This window comes from Lactuca saligna, chromosome 3 (genome assembly GCF_052625555.1).
Source record: "Lactuca saligna cultivar CGN05327 chromosome 3, ASM5262555v1, whole genome shotgun sequence".
NCBI lineage: Eukaryota > Viridiplantae > Streptophyta > Magnoliopsida > Asterales > Asteraceae > Lactuca > Lactuca saligna.
The window spans coordinates 159,156,069-159,173,456 of NC_136419.1; positions in this window are offsets into that span (position 1 = coordinate 159,156,069).

Genomic DNA, 17,388 nt, shown 5'->3' on the forward strand with positions numbered 1-17,388 from the left:
AACACCTGATAGTAGTCGTGTGTTTTATTTGTATTTCCCCCCCCCCCCCCCTAGAAAGCATATAAAAGCGTTTAGAATATTTAAAAAGGGTTAATTAAGGGGTATGAACTCACTTGAAAGTTTGAAGATAGCGAGATGGAAAAACCGGGCAGAGTTTCGTCTCGGGAAATGGATTTTTCTCGGGATTCTTGGGAATCTCGGGAGTAAAATCGACGTTCGGGACTTGAGCAAAATGACCAGGGCTTCGGGGTAGTGCGGGCACGGAAATCGAGGCAATATCGTGAGAGAAATGAGAGAGATGGGGTGAATTTTCCAGAACCCTCGCATCTCTATTTATAGGAGGCTGAGAGGCCTCGTTACGCGGGGCGTACGCATGTACGCTGGGCGTACGCGTACGTCATGCGTGACCGAGTCCTTGACTGCCTCGGAGCTCGGATGGGACGGGTCGGTAGTTCGCACAGGCGCAACGTGGACGATCCAAGGCCAAGGCCTTCGCGTACGCGGGGCGTACGGGGTTACGCGGCGCGTAACTCGGATGAGTACGCTGACTCCCCCTTCGGATAATACCGGATTTTGATTTAAATAAATATATAATTGATTTAATAAACTTCAAAAATTCATATCTTCTTCATACGAACTCCGTTTTCGACGTTCTTTATATCCCCGCGAAGGTGAGACCATAGTCTACAACTTTCGTTTAGATCCCGTCGGCAACTTCCGAAATTATTTTTATTATTTATTTATAAAATGTCGTGATTAAGAAATTTCTTTAAACAATTCATAACTTCTTTATCTGACGTCGGTTTTTACCAGACTTTTTACCGCTGAAATACCATTGTCGAGACCTTCGATTCTCGTTTAGGTCATTCCGGCCAAAAGTCGCTCGGTATCCGATTTGATTTTTTAGTTGTCTGTTGCTAAGCCGAATTTGAAAAAATCTTAACTTCAATATACGAAGCCGGATTTGGGCATTCTTTTTGTTGGATTAATGTCTAAGTCCATAACTATAATTGGTAAAACTTGACCCGACCCGGCATGGTCCATTTGGGTTGCATGGCATCATGCACTTGGATAGACTATAATGAGAGAGATAAGACACTTACGGTTATTAATATATTATAAGTTCTAGTATATTAATAATAAGAATAATAAGATTATTTAATTAGTATTGATCAAGAATTAATCTAGGATTAATTAAGTGATCAAAAGAAGACTAATTAAATATATGGGTTGATTGTGTAAATCATCCATACTTATATAGTGGGCTAATGCTCCATGGATTATCTAGTTGGGCCAAAACCCATATGATGCTCCATGGATGCTCCATGGTGTATTTGAACCCATGGATCCAAGGAAATGGAAAGTCATGACAATTAGGGTTTGCCCTAATTGTAACACTATATAAAGATATTATTCTTGACAAAATCGGCCACTAATATGATTCTAGAGAGTGCTAGCCGATTTCATGAAGTGTAGAATTCTCTCAAGTTATTCCAAGTGTATTTGGTGTTGTGTGAACCATTTGAGGTGTCACACTTGGGGCACTAGGCACTCAAGCTTCATGAAGACAAGCACTAACAAAAGGTATGTTATTCTAACTTGTGTTATTCAAAGTTTAGTATGCTAGAATAGAACAATACCTTGGAAAGTTGATATTTGCATGTATAATAGAGAAAACATAGATCCAAGGTATTTAGGGTTGCATGTATACTTAGGACTGTTAGAATGCTCATAACCCAACAGTGGTATCGGAGCCTAGGCTTGTTTTCTTGTTATACCTGCAATAGAAGCTGAAAAAACGAATTTGTTGCTGTCTGATCATCAGACACGGCGAGTCCATAAGGAGACTCGGCGAGTCCATGCCTAAAATGTGATCAATTCGATCCAACTCGCCGAGTTGGTTCATGCACTCGACGAGTTGGACCCCCAGACAGCATATTTTCGAGGTTTTTGGCTAGAAATGGACTAGGAACATTACCCTAAGTTGTTTTTGAACTTATAAACTTTTTTTTTTAATGTGGTAATGTTCATGCTAATCCATTTTCAAAGATAATTGTCAATAGATTCATGTTTTGTATTAGTTTAAGGGTTAGACTAATTACATGAAAAAGTTTGATTTGAATTATCTTGTTCTTATGAGTTGCTTAGATTAATAGAAAAGTTGAGTGAAATAGTTGTTTTCAATCCAAATTAATCTAAGAGTTGATTCTAAAATGTGTTTTTGTAACTTGTCCTCAAGTTATATGAAAAGTCACATTTAAGTTTCATAAAACTCATAAAAGTTGGCAAAGGTTACAAAAATGAAGAGTCTAGTTCTAATTAATTGGAGTTATGACTCCATAATTTGTCCTCAAGTTATGGAGGACCAAGAGTCTCTTCATTAAATAAATATATAAAAAAAAAAATAATGTAACCTTAATTAATTCCATAAGTTATAAAAATAATGAAAAGATAATTCTTTTATTAGTTTAAAGTCTTCCATAAGTTATGGAACTTGAAGAGTTTTTTGGATTAAAACTACTTTAAACACATAAGTTATGGAATTAATTAGTTTTCAATAGTTTCAAAACATGCTCTCAAGTTTTGGAATTTGTAAAGTTTTCTCTTATGAATACTTTAATTCCAAGTTAGCCCTTAGAATTTTAAAAGTTAAAATTCAACCCTTATACTTTATAATATTATAAGTTAATAATATATATATGTATAAGAGTAAAGTCAGTCTTACCGCTAGTACGCCTCATTCACGAAGCCGGTCTATAAGGTGGGTATAAGGTTGTTGCCTATAAAATGGCAACTTAATGGGTGTCCACTCTCACCCACCACTTGCTTGAATGGTGGAGGGTCGTTAGCCGAACGGGTTTGACAGGACTATAATTCTCCCTTCATTAAAAGTATTAATGATAAATTCTAAGTAACTAAACTCTTATAAATACCCAATCTTAGTTACTTAGGAAAATGTGAAGAAGGTGCTAATCCATGAGATTACACTTTACACTTTATCTAAGTCGTTAGTGGAGCGTGTGTGGTTAACCGGCACACTAACTTGGACTTAACAAGGTAGGTAAAGGGTGACTTAATATTTATCATAGTATCGATGGAGCGTGTGTGGTTAACCGGCACATCGATTGAGGGGTAAACACTTAAGGGTACCAAGTAATTTGCATGGTTACTTCACACCTTGTTTTGTGATCCTCGGCATCCCAGTCACAAAACCTGAAGGGCACACTCAAGATTAAAACATGCCATTGAACAGTTCAATGAATCTCAAAAGATCTAGGAGTTTCAAAAACCAATTAAAACCTAATAATACATTTCGTTTATCTTGGTGGAAATTGGTGAATCGTCATTCACCTACCTTCAAATTGTTTTATAGCTTAGATTACGGCATACCTCTTCTAAGTTATAAAATAGTTTGTTGGGTCCTAGCCTTAATATTTCATATTGGGTGTCATATTAAGGACTTTAAGATCAACTATCTTGAATATCTCCCAAAAGATGTCTGGTTTAGACATTTATGATCTTCCCAAATCTCTTGAAACAAGCTTTCCTAATGAAGATGATGTCCCTTGGAAATCATACTTTTTCACCTCCTCCAATTATTCTCCCAAAACCATAAGTTCTTGAAAAGTTTAAGATCACTCAAGCCCTATTGGCAAGGCAAGGTCTAGGTGTGGTCACATCTTGGAGATGTAGTCACATATTGACAAGCCGGGAGAGTTGGGTGTCAAAGTCTTGAGAAAGTTGGTGGTTCAACTACTTTCTAAGTCACATAGTGAGTTCCTTTGGGACACCTATGAAACAGACTATGACAAGACCCTTAATGATCTTATCTGTTTGTTAAGATCAACTTCCTCAAAACTTGATGGACATTGACAATAGTGACACAGGAAATCCAGAAAAGCATTCTCTTCCCAATGGAAAGGGATCGGCCATAGTCAACTCGGTTGAACAAATGGTATAGAGAAAAGCTAAGTCTGTGATAGTCCCGTGTACCATTATCAAAGGGTCCATATGTTTATATTGCCAAATAAAGGGTCATTAGTTGCGAAGCTGCCAAATTTACCTAAGGATGTTAAAGTCAATAAGTTTGACTCTACTTCAGGTAAAGTCCACTATCTAACTCTGCTAAGTTTCTATTCTGAGATTCTTATTACATGATGTGACTGGGTCAAATGGTAATGTTTTAAGAATCAAAGAAAAGTAAAGGAACTTAAAGAAATAATATGTTGAATCTGATCGCATAGATGGATTTCTATCGCGTAGTTTGAAAATCGGATTCTTGAGCTACTTCTTAGGAGTTATGAGATATTGCTTAGGAATAGATAACAACAAATTTTCATATGGATTGTAAGAATAAGTTTTTCCGCATAGTTTTAAAATAAAAGAAAATTTTTGATTTTATTTATTTTAAAATATCCTTACAATGGCATTTGAGGAAAAATTGTTGCTTATATGATTCCATTAATAGCAAGAGTGGAAATATGAAATTGATTCCTTCATTTGTGGTAATGTCTAAATTTACCAAATAAGGAAAGATTCTCATCACCCAAGTCTCAATTGGACCGGAACTTGGAATCATGTAAGTTGTTTAACATGATGAATGAGAACTTTCAAGTATTGGAAAATTAAGACTAATTACTTATTCACATGGATGTGTGAGTCAAGTAATGGACTAAGGGATCGAGTACATAGTCATGTGCACTGATTAAGTCCACCACAAAAGATATAAGGCGATTCATCATAGTTTACTAAAGCTCAGTAAATATGATTATACTTACAAGCTTAAGTGTAACTCTGAGACATTGAAAAAGGTTCCAATGTAAGGTAGAGCGAATAAGAAGAATCAAATTAGGCAGAAGGATAAAAGTTTCTCAAATCTGAAAAGATGGGAGAGTACTTTAGTATCAGTTTTGTGATCATCTTAATGATTAAGAAACCATATCAAAATTAGTTCTCTAAGGAAGTCTTAGTGCATTCTTATGACTAAGAAGAAGGGATCTTGAACTGTTGAAATGGTTAAATCAAGAAGATGAGTCATACATCGTTCCAATACAAGTCTTAGAGTTATACTCCAAGATTGTGACTTGAGTGACATGTCTCAAAGAAGGTTTAAAACACGTGTCAAATGTAAGAGTAAAAGTTTTCTACTCTTGTACATTTGAAATTGGTAAGTTGTGATGTTTTGGATAAAACAAAGACCAACTTAGGCCAATTGTGTGAAGTGTTTGTCTTGGTTAGAATCCACACTATCTCTTGGATGTTTGACAACGGAGTCTTATAGTTCAAGAGGACAGTGGGAGTCTTAAAGGTCTTGAAAGTCTCAATAACTAATCAAGAATAAAACCTAAAGTTCTTCACTAGCACACAACTTGAGGTTTATAACCTATCGTGTTGACATAGTCTGTGCCCATTCCAGTTAAAGTTGAGTTCTTAGAGTTCTCAATTGGTTGCACAACAACTTGGAAGCAATGGCAGGCCCTTGAGCTGCCAGGTGGCAAGAAGTTAAGATTGAGTTCAGTCCATATGAGTTTGGATTTGTCATTATCCTTTTCTTGTGACTATGGTTTTGACAATTCACATGGATAAGAATACATACACCATTAAATCTAAGTGTCATAAGGTTTCTCTCTGATTCATGAAAATGATGGTGAGGAAACACTTTCACTAAGTAGATTTTAGATAGATAGCAATTGTGATATTTGCATTCTCAAAGTCGTTAATGGAGCGTGTGTGGTTTACCGGCACACTAACTTGGACTTGTGAGAAGTGGCAAAAAGGTCTAACCATTATGATTACGGCATCCCTCTTCATAATTGTTTAGACACACAAGTATGCTATCTAAGGGAAGGTGTATGTTTTTGATAAAGTTCTATCAAAACAATCCAGTATTAGAAATCTGAACTTTGGTAAGAAAGTCAATAAAGTATTGATTTCTAGAAGTCCAGTTGATTTCTGAGTACATGTCAAAGCTAGTGGGAGCATAAGTGTTATGCTAATAATCATCATGTTAGTGGGAGCATGATAATTATGATAAGTATTGCAAGTTAGCAATGTTAATTATAGAAAACAAAAGTTTCAACTGGGAAAGAGTTATTTTGCTATAATTAAGGGAGAGGAAATTATACTTCATCTCAAATCTATAAGCTTAGATCGTGAGGTTTTAATCATTTAGTCAAGGAAATATATATGAATTTCATGTTGGAATGGCTCAACATAAGGAAATTCTGTATATGAGTCCATTATTTGCGTTCTAAAATTCGATTATGATTACGGCATCCCTTTTCATAATCTGAATTATGAGAACTTGGCAAATAGAAATGGAAATGTTGCTAGTTTAGTCTTTATGTGAGACATCATGAATCGTGTCCCATATGCTTCGGATATAGGTTCGATTACATGTGCTATATTCATCCTTTCTAAAAGTTTCCAAATGCCTGGGGCATTAAGAAGGGAAAAGGTTTAGAACTGGATATGACTAAAAGGATTAAACAATTGTCGAGGACAATCTAAGGTTTACCAAAGATTGGTTGCTCAAGGATAGTTGGAAGTATAGTGATAATTCTGGAAGGACCATATTGACATAATTTGTAAGGAGGCAACTCTTATTCAGAAGTGATAGTCAAAATGAATCTGGAAATGTTTCAAAGTTAGAATTTTTCAATCTGTTTAAGATTAGGAAACTTAATGCAAGAAGGATGTTTCTAAGGAGCTGATCTCCTTTGGAATGGAATGCTCTGTAATGGTTATTGTCAAGTCTGTCTGACTTTGTGCATAATCATTACAAGAGGATCAATGCATATAAGTTTAGAATCTAACAGATTTCAGTAAATGGCATGAATTTGGAATTCTTGCATTTGCAGTAAGGATTTGGGAGTGTGAATAAAAGGTGTTTTATTTATGTTCATAGGTTTTGATACCATATTGGATTCAATTATTATTGTGTTTTACTTTGCATGTTTTGACTTCCCGAATGAACTAGGTTATTCTTCCGGAATGACTAAGTTATTCAAACCATCCACAGTCGGTCATATGTTGGAAGTAGATATGAATTAAGACTGTCATGGGTTGGCTTGTAGAGGTCTAAGGTGTTGGACAAAGGGCTACAACACTCATGAGTGCTCATAAGTTCTGAGTATTGGATTCAACCCGCGCTCATTGGAATCACTTCATGGATTTTATCATGAGTGATCATGAGACGATAATATCTTATATTCTTCAAACCTAGAGATATGAGTTGTTACTATGAGTTGGTTGTACATTGATTGCACAAAACCGCATTTGGTAACTCGGTGCTATAAAACGTGCCTTTTTTTATGATTCAACAAGTAGTAGAACAAGCCATATGAGTCGAAGTTTATCCATTCCTTTTACCTTCGGGATAAAAGCGATATCTGTGGGCCCCTCGATGATTTGATGATGACCAATGGAAGTGCTCGGCAGGGCCAGGACTAATTTGATTTGTTCAATTAGTCAGTCGTCATAAATCGGAAATCGGGAAACAACAAATGGACAGAGAGAATGATTATAATCCATGTCTCAGTCCATATGATATCTAGAATGGAGGAATATATGATCCCTTATCTAACGGACAAGTCATTGACAAAGGTCAGCGTCTATCGACAAGGTCAGAGTTCGACAGAAGCTTTTGAGAGCTACGATTGCTAGTTGGTTCCTGAAGTCATACGCAATAATAGTTTTAGACTTATCCAAGTGGGGGACTGTTGGATTAGTGTCTAAGTCCATAACTATAATTGGTAAGACTTGACCCGACCCGGCATGGTCCATTTGGGTTGCATGGCATCATGCACTTGGATAGACTATAATGAGAGAGATAAGACACTTACGGTTATTAATATATTATAAGTTCTAGTATATTAATAATAAGAATAATTAGATTATTTAATTAGTATTGATCAAGAATTAATCTAGGATTAATTAAGTGATCAAAAGAAGACTAGTTAAATATATGGGTTGATTGTGTAAATCATCCATACTTATATAGTGGGCTAATGCTCCATGGATTATCTAGTTGGGCCAAAACCCATATGATGCTCCATGGATGCTCCATGGTGTATTTGAACCCATGGATCCAAGGAAATGGAAAGTCATGACAATTAGGGTTTGCCCTAATTGTAACACTATATAAAGATATTATTCTTGACAAAATCGGCCACTAATATGATTCTAGAGAGATCTAGCCGATTTCATGAAGTGTAGAATTCTCTCAAGTTATTCCAAGTGTATTTGGTGTTGTATGAAGCATTTCAGGTGTCACACTTGGGGCACTAGGTACTCAAGCTTCATGAAGACAAGCACTAACAAAAGGTATGTTATTCTAACTTGTGTTATTCAAAGTTTAGTATGCTAGAATAGAACAATACCTTGGAAAGTTGACATTTTCATGTATAATAGAGAAAACATAGATCCAAGGTATTTAGGGTTGCATGTACACTTAGGACTGTTAGAATGCTCATAACACCCAACACTTTTTACGTACGATCCCGACTTAATGATATAAAACATAGTAGGTAGTTAAATAGAAACTTTTTGGACATTTTAATATCAAAGTTAATTTTATTAACTCAAAAGTGGTTACAATACTTGACCTATTAGGCCATTACAAAGAGTTGAAATATCGGGTTGTCACAATACCCTAGTACAAACCCTAGGCCGTACAGCGGCATACCAGCTAACTTGGGAAGACCTAAAGAAGCTGCTGATAGAGGAGTATTGTCCCAAGGATGAACTTCAGAAGCTTGAATCTAAATTCTGGAACCATTCTATGGTTGGAACACAAATAGAGAAGTACACAGTCCGATTTCATGAACTAGCAAAGTTGGTACCTCACATGGTTACTCCTGAGGAGAAACGGATAGATCGATACATCTGGGGTCTGGCACCAGAGATTCGGGGAATGGTTACCTCAGCAAACCCAACTACCATTCAAAGTGCAGTAAGTCTAGCAAATCGACTAACCAATGATGTGATAAGGATGGGAGCATCGACAAAGGAAAGCTCTAGTGTGACAACCCGATATTTCAAACTCTTTGTAATGACCTAAAAAGTCAAGTATTGTAACCACTTTTGAGTTAATAAAATTAACTTTGATAATAAAATGTCCCAGAAGATTCTATTTAAATTCTTCTATGTTTAAATGTCATTAAACCATGATCGTACGTAAAAAGAACGCCCAAATCCGACTTCGTATATTGAAGTTATGATTTTTCCAAGTTCGGCTTAGCAACAGACAACTAAAAACTCGAATCGGAGATCGAGAGACTTTTGGCCGGAATGACCTAAACGAGAATCGAAGGTCTCAACAATGGTATTTCAGCGGTAAAAGGTCTGGCAAAAACCGACGTCAGATAAAGAAGTTATGAATTCTTAAAGAAATTCCTTAATCATGTCATTTTAATAAATAAATAATAAAAATAATTTCGGAATTTGCCAACAGAATCTAAATGAAAGTTGTAGATCGTAGTCTCACATTCGCGGGGATATAAAGAACGTCGAAAACGGAGTTCGTATGAAGGAGATATGAATTTTTGAAGTTTGATAATTAATTTATATATAATTTTTATTAAAAATTCCTGGTAATATCCGAAAGGGGAGTCAGCCTAGGGCCGAAGTACGCGCCGCGTACTCAAGGCCAAGGCCTCGGATCGTCCACGTCGCCCCATCCGACCCACCGTCCCATCCAACCCGCCCCATCCGAAATACGTAAGCGATGACGTACGGGTACGCGCTGCGTACGCCCGTACGCCCTGCGTACGGAGGCGGTTCAGCACCCCTATAAAAGGGATGCGAGCCTTTCCGAAAAATTTGCTCATTTTCTCCCTTTCTCTCAAGATCTTACCTTGATTTCTGTGTCCATTCAAACCCGAAGCTCTGGTCGTTTTGCTCAAGTCCCGAGGGTTGATTTTACTCCCGAGAATCCCGAGAAAAATCCATTTCCCAAGACGAAACTCTGCCCGGTTTTCCATCTCGCTATCTTCAAACTTCCAAGTGAGTTCATACTCCCTTAAATCAACCTTTAAAATGATTTTAAATGTTTAAATACTTTAGGGGGGGAATACAAGTTAAATACTTATAGTTATTGCTTCGATCACATATGATTGCATTAATCACATGTGATTAATAACTAGGAAACCAATGATTTTATCACTGTTCAAACTGTTTTACTTCAAAATGTTTTACAAACTCTTTTACTTATCAAATGCTTTTATTTAAACTTTGTTTTACTACTTATAAATTGCATGCCCATATATGTATAGATATATAAGTAATGTTTAAAGGGCTTAGGAAAGCCACCTGTCCTATTTCCTTTTCCTCGATTTGGATGTGGTCTGGTGGAATTTCGGGTGACGATCCGAAGGTCGTTTCCAAATTAATTATATATCAAATATACATATATAGACATAAAAGTACTTCCATATTCATACGTACTAGACCCACCATTAGTAAGTTACCATCGGGGTAACAGAGAATCATACTATTACAACTGCTAGATCAATGAGTCAGTTCATTCATGAGGCTATACTAGGATGAGAACATATACAAATATACTAGAACGAGAAACATTTCATTACATATACAAGAATACGATAACAATTGTGATCCACTGTATCGGAGCATGCCTTAAATGTCATGGCCCGAGTTGTAGCCAGAATTCTCTTGGAGGGAGAGCGTTGAATTTGCGTATAGATCTATACTGGATTGACTATCCTACACCTTGCTGCTAGCTACAGCTGGACCTGCAGGTCTGCGGGTGCCAAACGTCATTCCGTTATTACGACCGTTCTTTATGTCGTTGTTATCAGTCGATAGTATGGTGCAATTATCACATTATACCTTAATATAAATCCGGTTTAAGGTAGTTAGTAGAACAGTAGTTCCTATAAAACAAAACTATAGTACTACAATGATTTACCCATTACATTTTAGTGATAACCTCACTTAAACTTTAATGTACAAACTACATTTTGCTAAATGATAGTTACACTTGGGAAATTACACACTTTTACAACAAACGAGCATACAAAACAGTTAAGCCTTGGTAGAAGGCTACTTTAATAGAAAATATAGGTTTTTCTGAGAGATTCAAACTTTTACAAACATTTACATACAATTTACAACTTATACTTACGACAGGTTCAAACGTTTTGATAACAAACATCGACACTAAAATACTTATGAACTCACCAGCTTAATGCTGACAAACTCTTTCAAAATAACTTGTATTCCCAGGTCATCAGTAGACAGGTACCGATGCCATCTTTTGAGAAGATAGAGCGCATTCAAGACTCATCATATTATTTTGATTTACATTATATTTTTGGTGTCTAAAACTGTACAGAACACGCTTGTATTAAAATTTTATATTTAATGCAATGGATGATGTTGTTTGCTTATTTACATTTACTGTGTTGTGATACTTTACATGACGTCCTCCGCCCCAGAACGTTTCCGCCATTCTTGGTTTTTGGGTGTGACATCTAGTAGCAAGAGGAAGCCAGCCGATCAGGGAGAGAAGAAGCAGGGAGGCAAGTCAGGGAGGAAGCAGAAAGTCTCAAGAAACTTCATGGTAAGAGCCCATGAGCAAGAACCAGTGAAAACTCAAGAACGGGAAGTGCAGGAGCGAAAGCAGTACTCAGGGCCGCTTCCGAAGTGCAATAAGTGTAACTTCCATCACAAGGGAGCTTGCCCAGTGTGCCAAAATTGTAAGCAAACATGCCATTACTCGAAGTATTGTAAGGTGAATAAGGAGGGAAAAAGGGCACGTTACGAGTGCGGGAGTACTGATCATCTCCGAAGAGCATGTCCCAAACTGAACAAAGGGTCTGGTAACAATGGACAAGGCCAAGCCAGGCAAAACTTCCAAGGAAATCAAGTTGGACGACAAAGAGGTGTAGCCTTTGTGAGTGGTGCAGAAGGAGCTCATCAGAACCCTGAAGTGATAACAGGTACGTTTCTCCTGAACAACCATTTTGCATCAATAATATTCGATGCGGGAGCAGATAGGAGTTTTGTTTCTTTAGCATTTAGAACGTTAATTGGCTTGAAATCGGTAAAGATGAGGAATGCTTATGCTATTGAACTTGCTGATGGGTATGAAATTAGGGCTAGTGATATAATTCTTGGTTGTACTCTGAATTTAGCTGATAAACTCTTTAGCATCGACCTAATTCCCATAGAGCTAGGTAGTTTTGATGTGATAGTGGGAATGGATTGGTTATCCAAAAATAGAGCGGACATTGGTTGTTATGAGAAAGTCATTAGAGTGCCTCCTTAATGGAGAAACCCTTATCATACACGGTGAGAAGCCAGGAAGAAGTTTAAACATAGTATCAAGCATGAAGATTCATAAATACTTGAAGAAGAATTGTATTGCATCCATGGCTCACGTGCTAGAGAGAGAACCTGAAGTTAAGCAACTCAAGGAGATTCCAGTGGTTCAAAACTATCCCGAAGTAATCCGAAGGAATTGCCCGGTCTACCCCCTTCTAGACAGGTCGAATTTCGGATAGAGTTAATTCCCAGAGTGGCACTGGTAGCAAAAGCACCATATCGCCTTGCACCATCCGAGATGCAAGAACTATCCGGACGAATTCAAGAACTTCTAGACAAAGGGTTTATTCGACCAAGTTCTTCACCTTGGGGAGCCCCAGTGTTATTCGTCAAAAAGAAAGATGGTTCGTTCCGAATGTGCATTGATTACAGAGAAATGAACAAGTTGACAATCAAGAATCGATATCCCCTCCCTAGAATAGATGACTTGTTCGATCAGTTGCAGGGCGCTTCCTACTTCTCAAAAATCGACCTTCAGTCAGGGTAACATCAGCTAAGAATTCACGAAGAGGACATTCACAAAACAGCATTTAGAACCCGTTATGGACATTATGAGTTCTTAGTCATGCCATTTAGACTAACGAAATCACCCGCTGTATTCATGGATTTGATGAATAGGGTCTGTAGACCATACATAGACAAGTTTGTAATTGTATTTATCGATGACATACTTGTTTACTCGCGGACCAAAGAAGATCACAATAGACATCTGAAGCTAGTGTTGGAGCTGTTGAAGGAGCAGAAATTGTATGCCAAGTTCACTAAGTGTGAATTTTGGATTCGGGAAGTACATTTTCTTGGTCATGTGATCGGCGAAAGAGGAATTCATGTAGATCCAGCTAAGATCGAGGCAATCAAGATATGGGAGGCCCCCAAAACCCCGACAGAAATACGACAGTTCCTAGGATTAGCTGGGTACTATAGGCGCTTCATTGAGAATTTCTCTAGGATTGCTCAGCCATTAACATCTTTGACCCAAAAGGACAGAAAATTTCTCTAGGAAGAGAAACACGAAGAGGCGTTTCAAATCCTGAAAAACAAGTTGTGCAATGCACCAATTCTAGCTTTACCAGAAGGATCAGAGAACTTTGTGGTGTATTGTGATGCGTCTCATCAAGGATTATGATGTGTGTTAATGCAAAAAGATAAGGTCATGACTCAATTTGGGTCATAGTGGATCGACTGACGAAATCTGCTCACTTTCTCCCCATTCGGGAAGATTTCAAGATGGAAAAATTGGCCCAAATCTACATCGACAAAATTGTTTCTCTGCATGGTGTACCCCTATCTATCATTTCTGATAGAGATAGTCGTTTTACATCTCGATTTTGGTGGATGTTACAGAGGGCACTAGGAACCAAGATAGATTTGAGCATAGCTTACGACCCTCAGATAGATGGGCAGACGGAGAGAAAAATACAAACATTGGAAGACATGCTACGAGCATGTGTCATTAAGTTCAAAGGAAATTGGGATACTCATTTGCCTCTAGTTGAGTTTTCCTACAATAACAGTTATCACACGAGTATCCAATGTGCTCCATATGAAGCATTGTATGGACGCAAGTGTCGTTCGCCCTTATGTTGGACAGAAATTGGAGACAGATAGTTGACTAGACTCGAACTTATCCAGGAAACATCTGACAAGATTGCTATCATCAAGGATAGGCTTAAAGCTGCTAGAGATCGTCAGAAAAGTTATGCGGATAATTATCGAAAACCTTTAGAATTCAAAGTAGGTGACAAGGTACTTTTAAAAGTGTCGCCTTGGAAAGGGCTTGTACGTTTTGGTAAGAAAGGAAAACTAAGCCCGAGATATGTTGGACCCTTTGAAATCCTTGAAAGGATTGGTCCAGTAGCATATAAACTTCAATTGTCCTAAGAGTTAAGCGCCATTCACGACACATTCCACGTCTCCAACCTTAAGAAATGTCTAGCCGACGAAGCATTGATAGTACCCTTGAAGGAAATTAAGATCAATGATAAGCTGAACTTTGTTGAGGAACCGATAGAAATCCTTGACAGGGAGGTAAAACAACTTAAGCGGAGTAAGATCCCGATTGTGAAAGTTCGATGGAACTCAAAATGCGGGCCGGAATACACCTGGGAGCGCGAGGACTTCATGAAGGAATAGTATCCACAACTTTTCCCTTGCGACGACAAGCGATGACATAGAATGAATTCCGGGACGAAATTCTTTTTAAGTAGGGGATACTGTGACAACTGTCAATTCAGGTCATTCTCAGACTCATGCATCTTTATAAAAACCATTCATGCACAACATGCCATGACCTAGTAGTATAAATTAGGTCAAAAATCTTGCATAAACTAGGATCCAACTAAGACCTAGGACTAATATACTTGATACTTACAATTCTAGTAAGTTGCTTAGCTACAATAGGAAATGCCAATACTATAATTAGAATAAATCTTCAAGCTTTATTATAATTTAAATATGGTATAAAACCCTAAAAATAAATTCAAAACATTCTAATTATACTTCAACATGTTGTTGAATATCAAACAATATTCCAAAAACCCTAAAGAGCCAAAAATCCAAAGTTATAAATTATAAAGCTTAAAAACTTTATAAAATTTGGCTATAAACTTTCTAATATCAAATTTTTATTAATAAAATTGTGAATTATAATCAATGAAATAGATATTAAATTATCAAGCATTAATCATAATTTATTAGTTAACAACAAGATTTTTAAATAAATCCAAATTTGCTTAATAAACACTTTTATAAGATTAGGGTTTTTATAAAATATAGGAGGGAATTTTATAAAATTTGAAAATTTGGAGAGAGGAGGCTTAATGCATGCAAAAACCGGCCATCTCCTCTCCCCATGCCCTCTCTCTTTCCAAAACACAATCATTAAGCTAAAACCCTCACACTACCTCTTCCCTCTTCACTCTCTTACAATCCACTCTTCTCACACAAACTCTTCTCCTTTCTCTCTCTCTCTCTAAACCACGAAAATCCTCTCATTCCTCTGCCAAATTTCGAGATTTTGAAGACTTTGAAGTGTTCTTACTTCTCTCAAGGTCAAAACCAAGGTAAACAACAACATCTTCTCCCATAGTTTCATGGTTAAACTTCATCTTCTTCATAGTTTTCTCTACTTTTTGGATTCTATGCCTTTCCATGGCCAGAAATCTTTATTCTTCCCTTGTGGTTTGTAGATTCTCACCATCACACAATGCATGTGTTTGAGATGGTGAAAATCCGGGATCAAACCCATGCAAGGAGTGAAAAGATGCACATATGATCATGTAACATCAAACCTGAATGTTTCATCTTCTTCTCCATTTCTTTTGTGTTCTTGCATGACCAAAAGCATTTAAACCATTTCTAGTACATCTTGGATGCTCATTCACTCCATGCATGTGTTAGAAATCGGATCTTACCAAAGGCATGCATGATGTTCTTGTCAAATACCCTAATAATGCACAAAAACAAACATGCAATCTGCCAGATTACTTTCTTCAACTTTGAACGGCCATAACTCGGTCATTTCTTAATCAAATCATGATATTATTTTTGTATTGAATAGTTCCACGAGTTAACTTTCAAACCCAACTGGTCTCACTATAAAATATTAAATATCCGATTTTTGGCAATTTTTACAAAATGGTTGCGCTTACAACTCTTTTTCTGTGATCACTATTTTTGTCTTGCATGATCAATGGCCTTAAACCCAACCATAAATCTGAGGAAAAATACCTTAGAAACTTAACATATCTAGTGAATGATGGCTGAAATTTCGTGGTTTTAAACCCCACTGAATTGGCTACACAAATTCATGAACTTCAGCCACATTTATATCTCATGCACCATTGCATGCAACCCTTCTTAATTTGTTTAAATTCATTACCCTCATTTCTCTTCTGAATACATTTTTAACATTTTTCCTATTGAAAGCCCTTACATGCATGAGATAATCTAGAAAATTTCAAGAGCTTTTATTATTTTCTTGATTTATTATAATTATTGCTAAAACCAAGGGCATAAATCACATAAAATACCTCCAGAGGTCAATAATTCCTGCATAAATTCATGGATGATCCTTATGGTGAATAATGATCCCTCACCAAATTTCATCAATTTTTATTACGGTTTAATACGATTTTCGATTTTCTTTTGTTTAGGGCATAATAAATCACAAAACCACTTTAGAGAATGTGAAAACTGCATCTAACAATTTTCGCATACCTTACCTGTGAATGGTGACTCCAGAAAATATTTTCAAGATTTTTCAACATGTCCTACTATTTTTCCCAATTTTTGGTAACTATAATGGTCTAAAAATGGGAAAAACAATTCTGATTATCCAAAATTCATGAAAAATTACCAGGATATCATATTGTACAGTAGGAGGTGACATAAAAATTTTGAAGATTTTTCTCTACTGTAAACTATTTTTCTCTTATTTTCTAAAGTTAATTGCACTAAAATACATTTAAAAAACACATAAATACCCAAAACCAGTTTATACATTACAAAACCACTTTTGATATTTTTCTCAGGTTATTCATACTGTAAATGATGTTACAACTGTTCAATATTATTTTTTTAATTGATGACTATTTAAAGGAATAAAAGAAGGAAAAATAGAAATACCCATTGAAAAATATCTTTTATATTTTTCCCAACCTAACTATGTATAATAACAATTAAATAAAAAGTTTGGGTAATTTTGGAAACTGTTTTCTATTTATTTCAATTTTTATTGGAATAAATGCCCATAAATCATAAAATATATTTAAACAGCTTGGAACCCCATTTTTATATTTTTCCCAATTTAGTATTGTGTAATAACAGTTAAATAAAAAGTTTGAGAATTTTTATCCCTCGAATGCTATTTTTCGTGAATTTATGTTGTTATAGTGACTTAAATTTGGAAAATTAACCTTCCAAGGTTGTAATTAATCGCACGACTTGTAAAATTTCAATACTTCAGAAAAAGTGTAACCAATTGATATAAAATCCAATACTAAAACATAAATTGGCATTTCCTTATATGTAGAGTTTAGT